Source organism: Rhinolophus sinicus, chromosome 14 (assembly GCF_057876585.1).
Source record: "Rhinolophus sinicus isolate RSI-liver-muscle chromosome 14, RSI-T2T, whole genome shotgun sequence".
NCBI classification, from domain to species: domain Eukaryota; kingdom Metazoa; phylum Chordata; class Mammalia; order Chiroptera; family Rhinolophidae; genus Rhinolophus; species Rhinolophus sinicus.
This window is the reverse complement of record NC_142514.1, coordinates 165428207-165435234: the sequence shown is the minus strand read 5'-3', so window position 1 is coordinate 165435234 and position 7028 is coordinate 165428207.

Here is a 7028-nt window from a genome sequence, read left to right as displayed (position 1 = left end):
CAGCTTCTAAACCATGAGTTTACAACATACTCAGAAAACAGCAACTGGCCTTGAGCAGAAGTGAGAAGGAAACACACCCCTCAGCCCTAGGCCGTGGACTGGGTTTTGCTGTCCAAAAAGACCTGTGGGTGTCCCAGCCAGAAAAGAGGTGGCACTGGCACCAGGAACTAGGATGCGAGGGCCTCCTGTGAAGGAACAAGGCAAGTAGCTGAGAAGGTGGCAGAGGAGCAGGCAGCTAAGAACTGATTGGGGAAGACACCAAGATTACATCATTTGCTGGTGAGGAGGCTTGATTAGCTCTGACGAATGGAGTACTGCAGGGGAAATTTTTCTTCTTCAAGGAGCCAGAAGAAGTGGTAATTAGATTTGTCTTTTAAAATACAACTGTTCTGAAGCTTACCCCATGGCGTTCTGGGCATTCTGGCTTCTCCCTCGGAGAGGGAGGCAGAGTGTCTATTCATAGGCCACAACGTGGAGAGGCCCCGCCGTGCGTCAGTAGCTCGCTGTGTGAGCTGGGTTGTTGCTAATGTCTTCAGGAACTGCTAATTTACCCATCAAATTTGTTCCTCTATGCCAGCCACGAAGAGAGACCATTCTGTCATTTTCATCCAAAACACAGGCTAGTGTTTACCATGATCTCCTCAGTAACTGTGTGTGCGTGTGTGTGTTTGCCTAATAACCTTATGAGGAGGTGCGGCTGCTGCCTTTGCTAGCATTTTTAAACATTCCAATTCTGCACTGAGGGCAGGGATCATAATGGAGTGCCTCAGAGAGGCCCTGACCCCCAAAGCGGTTATAACGTGAAGGACGTCTTTTAAAAACCAAGGTGCGTGGGGATCGTGGCCACACAGGGACCAATGAAGGGGAGCAAACATTCGAGAGCATCTACTTTGTGCCAGGCATTGTGCTAGGGTTTTATATATCTTGTTGATGTCTCACAACTACCCCTTGAAGCAGGTATTACACTTTCCTTGGTCCAGGTTCTGGCCCCAAAGTTTCTGCTTAGAGAAAAGCTATACTTCTTTGTGTCCCACTTGAAAAAAATTCAATCTGCTGTAAGGCCTTTCCTGACTTTATCAGTAAAATGAATGCTCTCCTTTGTGCTCCCAGAAAATGGTAGACTTTGGGGAGATGGCAGCCTCCGTTTCCTCCTCTGTCATATAGAGGTAACCATATGGTCATGGTGAGGAATAAAAGACGACTCACGTAAGTGCTTTGACAGTGACTGACTTCGAGTCCTTGTCAGGCATCTTTGTTGTTGTTGATACAGTAACAATCACACCACTTGTTAATCCTTGCACGAGCTGTTGGTTTCTTGAGAGCAGGGCTAGGGCTTAGTTGGTTGTTTGTTTTATACCCAGAGTCTAGGCGTGCATGGTACCTGGTAGGCACTTGTTTTCTACCTGGTGAATGAATAAGAGTGAAGTATTGGCCTCCGAGCTTCTGTGAACTCGTGAGCACAGGCCCTTGTCTGAGCCATTTCTGTATCTCTAATGTAACAACTTTGTCTGGCACAACCCAAGTGCTCAGTGACTCTATTGAACAAATGGACAGGACCATGAGACGCAGCTACTCAGCCAGTGCCTGACCCCGGGCATCTGGCTGTGTGCCTATGTCCACGCTCTCGTCAGCTTGTCTTAGCTCCTGCTCCATGAATTCACTTCACCCCTAGATGGTGAACTCCTCAAGATGGGATCAAGTCTGGTTTATTTTTAAATCCAACTGGATTCAAAGAAGAGCAGAGTCCAAAATGAATTTGTCATCTTTTCCCCTCTCATCACCCAAACCTTTTCTTCCACAGAAGGTCCCATTTTTGTGAAAGACCCGTTTTCTCATTTATAAAGGTTCTAAAACTCCTTGGGAGTGTTGTACCCTAATGGAAAAGATCAATCTTTGTGGTCAGACTTTTCTGGGCTTGAATCCTGGCTTTAGCAACTATGGGCTATCCTGTCTGAACACGTTCCTTACCCTTCCTGAGCCTCAGTTTCCCTTTATCACATAAGGATAATAATACACACTATTCATCCATTTACTATGTATTTATTGGGTGCCTAATATATGGCAGGAACTGTTCTAGGACTGGAGATACATAGATGTGAACAAAACAGACATTGCTCTTGCATGGTAAACTGAATGGTAACCCCAGACTAGAGAGAAAGAGATAGACTCTAAACAAAGAAGCCAGTAAACGTAGTATGTTCGATGGTGCTATGTGTTGTGGAGAACGATCACACAGAGTGAGGGGAAAGGGAGGGGTCAGGGTTGTCAGTGTCTTATTCCGGTGATGAAGGAAGGCCTTTCCAACAAGGAGATCAACATCTGGGGAAGAATGTTCCAGGGAGAAGAAAAGAGGAAAAGCCCTAAAGCTAGAGTTGGAAGAATAACACAGGGGGCCTGTGTGGCTGAAGCAGAGGGAGGGAGAGAGAGTAGGAGAAGAGGACCTATGGATGGTTGGGGCCAGGCACCGAGGTCCTCGTGGGGCTTTGGCTTTTATCCGGGGCGAGAGGAGAGCTTTGGAGGGCTTCAAGCAGAGGAGTGAGATAACCTGACTTAGGTTATAAAAGGATCTTCTGGAAGCTGCATGGAGAATGGCACGTGTGGATGGGGCAGAAACAGGAGGCCAGCCATTTGTACCCCACAGGCTTACTGTGAGCAATGAATAAGATACACTATTAACACTAAGGCAGGTCTGGCAAGGAGTAAGTGCTCAGTCCACGGGGGTTTCTAGAAATGCTGCTGGAGATGCCTTGGCTGCCCCACCCTTGTCTCCTTCAGACAAGTCTTGCCCAGTCCACCCGGTTATGTCCTCTGCCCTGTACCTCCTTTCCTCAACCCTTCACTGATGTTAAAGCTCCTCAAATCGTGGCTCTGCCGCCTGCCTCTCCCACCCCGATCCAACCCAAATGCAGCATCAGTCATCCTTCCCTTGCTCAAAAGTCTTCAAAGGACTAATGGCTCATTAAGTCCACATGCTTGGAGGCTAACATTCAAGGCTTCCCCAATATGGTGCTGCATTTACCTCTTCCACCCATGTTCTACTGCCCTCCCAGAAATATTGGATACTTGTAGAGAAAGAGTTGGATACTTGTAGAGAAAGAATTGCGTGCCATATGTCACTTCCAGCAGAATGACCAAGGAGCCTATCTGCACTCCCAATAACAAATTCATACCATGGGCCCTTACCCCAGATCCCCTGGGCCACCCAGTGAGCTCCAACCATGGTGAACATGTATGCCTGACTATTACTGGCTCACGCCTCCCACCATGCTCCCAGGGACTCCACAACAATGGGTCTTCTCTTTTTTTCTTCTTCTTTTTTAAAAGATTTTATTAGGAAAGGGGAACAGGCCTTTATTGGGGAACAGTGTGTACTTCTAGGACTGTTTCCAAGTCAAGTTGTTGTCCTTTCAATCATAGTTGTGGAGGGCGCAGCTCAGCTCCAGGTCCAGTTGCCGTTTCTAGTTGCAGGGAGTAGAGCCCACCATCTCTTGCGAGAGTCGAACCTGGCAACCTTGTGGTTGAGAGGACGCCCTCCAACCAACTGAGCCACCTGGGAGCTCAGCGGCAGCTCAGCTCAAGGTGCCGTGTTCAATCTTAGTTGCAGGGGGTGGACCCCACCATCCCTTGTGGGACTCGAGGAGTTGAACCAGCAACCTTGTGGTTGAGAGCCCACTGGCCCATGTGGGAATCGAACCCGCAGCCTTCGGAGTTAGGAGCACGGAGCTCCAACCGCCTGAGCCACCGGGCCGGCCCCGGGTCTTCTCTTAAAGCTGGTTTGCCAAATCCGTTTCCTTTTACTGCTCTTATCTCCCTTGATACCTGCCCCTATGGGTAGCTCACACATAACAAAATGCCCTCATTTTGCCTTTACTGGTTCTGACAGAACGTCCAGGCTCCGTGTCATGCATTCCTGCAGCCATCTGGCTGCCACAAGCGCCCTCAATCCTTCATTTCTCTATCTTTCAATCTGAGCTCAATACACAAAGGATTGATGTCCAGACCAAAGGCAGATAATAAGCTGGGACCTGCTAGCCATAGATGAAACAGCAAAATCTCCCCTGTTATGTTTCTACCAGCCTCGAGAACAGGCACCACCATCCCCTAAAACGTCCTGTATGATGGAACTTATGATGGATTTAAAGGCTGAGTAATTTTGGGTCCTTTCACAGTAAGTATTGACACTTGGACTGACATCTACCACCAAGTGGATCTTGGAAAAAGGCAAAAGAGATCCTGGTCCCTAACAGCAACGTTCTAAAATAGCATGCCTGAGGCTATGTATTCCTCACCACACGATGCTGACGCCAGGACAGACACTCACAGCTGTGAGAAACAGATACCCCCGAGCATTATAAATGGGCAGCCCTGAATGTACTGTGGAGCCTAAAAACCTGAAATTGATACTGTGGAACCTTTAGGTTATCATTAGCTGGCTATGCCTCATGTGGCGGGTGGCCTCGGTCTGGGACACAATTTTCCTGCTCAATGCCAGGACACCTGGGCAATATGGCAGCCACAGTATCATCCCTATCTATTTGGAGTGTACAATTCTTCTTCCATAACACCATAGACCAGGCATATTATATTATCCTGAGTAGCCATCAGGAAAAACAAATAGGAATGTGGTCCTACCCTTTTAGTAACTGCCCTCCCCACCACAGGCTGGCGATGCCCGATTGGCTGCCCAGCACATACCTGGCTGTGCCCTCAAGCACGCCTTCTACCTTGTGCATCTTGGTGACAACCTTCCCGATATCAACCGATGTCTCCAGGACCTGGATCTGTCTCAAGAGTTGTACTGGCCCGGGAGCCAACCACCACATTGCAGGTGATGACCACAGCCCAGACAACCCCCGCATCTCAGAGGATGGTTATGCAGTTACCCACATCATCTACCAAGGTGCCCCCTGCCAGAGCACCACCATTCGGCATGTACCACATACTCAAAAGAGGTAAATATCAGATAGACCCTCAAAGTTATAACTCCTTCCCATCCTCCCCTTTGGGCACAATAGACTCCATTCCCACTGTGACTAAAACTTCCCCTCCTGGCCCTCCCACAGCAATTCCCAAGCTAATCTGTATGTCCACATGGTCAAAGCCATATCCCAATGATGGAACCTCACATAATGTTGGGCGCATTCTGCCCCCGTGAGCAAGCTACCCCCCTATTCACAGCATGCCAGATGATACCAAGCTCATAAAAACAGACACCCCCCCCAAAAAAAAAAAAAAGACCCACCGATACCAATGCTACGGTCTAGGCCCCAAGGTCTTGCTCTTTCCTACCCAGGACCAGATGGACAGGACAATGATGGATGTCATCAAGTCTGGTCCCTGGCCTGTGGGTCCAGATCAATGCACTATCCAAATGCACTGCACATGCCAATGTTTGTGTCATAGCATGCTGGAACTCACTCATGGCCCTCCGCTGGCCCAATATTAAAGGAACACGAGCAATTAGAAGCCCCAGAGGGAACCGGGTTCACCTGCTGCCACTCCTGTACGTAACTCCCTCTGATGTCTCAGCTCTAAATTGACCTGCACACCCTACTAACTCTGAGAACCTACTTCACATTTTTCTGACTGTCCACGATTGAACCCCACTGGTCACAGAGCCCAGTGGGAGGTATTGAACCATTTTCTTACCTATTGCCCTAGATAGGAGTGACGTTTGGGGCTGGAGGAGTGGGACTAAGGGCTCACGATATGATTACACAAGGAAAATAGCAGATGCAGCAGAGGAAATGTCCAAGGTCCTGTCAGAACTTTGTGACATAAACAGCGGCAACACTTGAGGCTTTCACTGAAGAGCAAAAATCCCTAACTAACTGCCAGGGTGGCAGATAGCAGACCAGCTCCAGGTGATTTGCTAGCTGCCCAGGACTATGTGCCCTCAAGGGAACTTCCTGCTACATGTGGATAAATAACGCAGGCAAAGTTATCCAAATAGCCCAATAGATGCACCACCAAACCAAAACCAAATTTTACACGAGGTGCCCTGAAACTTCCTAGGACCTGGATGTCCCTGGCAGCCTGGGGTGACCTTCTGCCAGCAAGTGGACTTTATGTACTGAACTGACTGTAAAATCAGCACAGACTGCAGACAAGTATATTAACAAGAGTCTTGGCATGGCGAACGAAATGTCAGGGGGTGAATTTTGGAGAAATTGAGTTGGGAGCAGAAATTAGCTCCCAGCAAAATGACATTTGGTAAAACTATTGAAACCCACTAGGGCAGAAACCATGACACACCCTGCCCCCCTCACTTCTGTTACACCTAGTAGGTCACGTGCAAGGTAACCCACCCTGCCCCGCTTTTTTATTTTCCTGCCCCAGCCTGACCCCCCACTGGAACAGAGCACCTGAAATTAACCTGCCACCTACACCTCCTCCTGGCATTTTTCAATGGGGGTCTCCTGTCCTATATGTATGTCCCCAGGACCAGGCTCTCTCCCTGCAGATGTCAGGGAGCCAGCCCTCTTGTCAGTGGGCCCCTCACCTAGGGACTGCCTTCACTTTGCCAGGGCCTGAGTCAGTAACAAATCTTTGAGTTATTTGTGGTCAGGGCTCAGATTTGGTGCATTGGAAAACCAGTTGCAAGTTGAACCACCACAATATTCCAACGAAAGGACATTTAAACCTGTCATTATTCCATCACTGCCCAGCACTGCACCTCCAACTGCTGACTCCACACCCAGACCTTTACGCAGGCTGTGTCCTGCCAGCCACACATGCACTGTTTACTGGGTTAGTTAGGAGACCTGGTTCTGAAAGCACTGGCTGTTAGTTCCTATCAGTCCTTAGCAGCTCTGTGACCTGGAAGAAGTTCCTTAGCCTTTCTGTGACTCAGTTTCCTCATCCATAAAGTTATGATTACATTAGTTACTTTAGGAGGGTGCTCTAAGGGCAAACAAATGGACAAACAAAACTACTCTCAGGAAAGCTCATATTACAAGCCTGACCACAAAGGCAATTCCCACGTGTTTGCTCATCAAGGGGCAATTCAATTTCTACTCCCTCCAGAA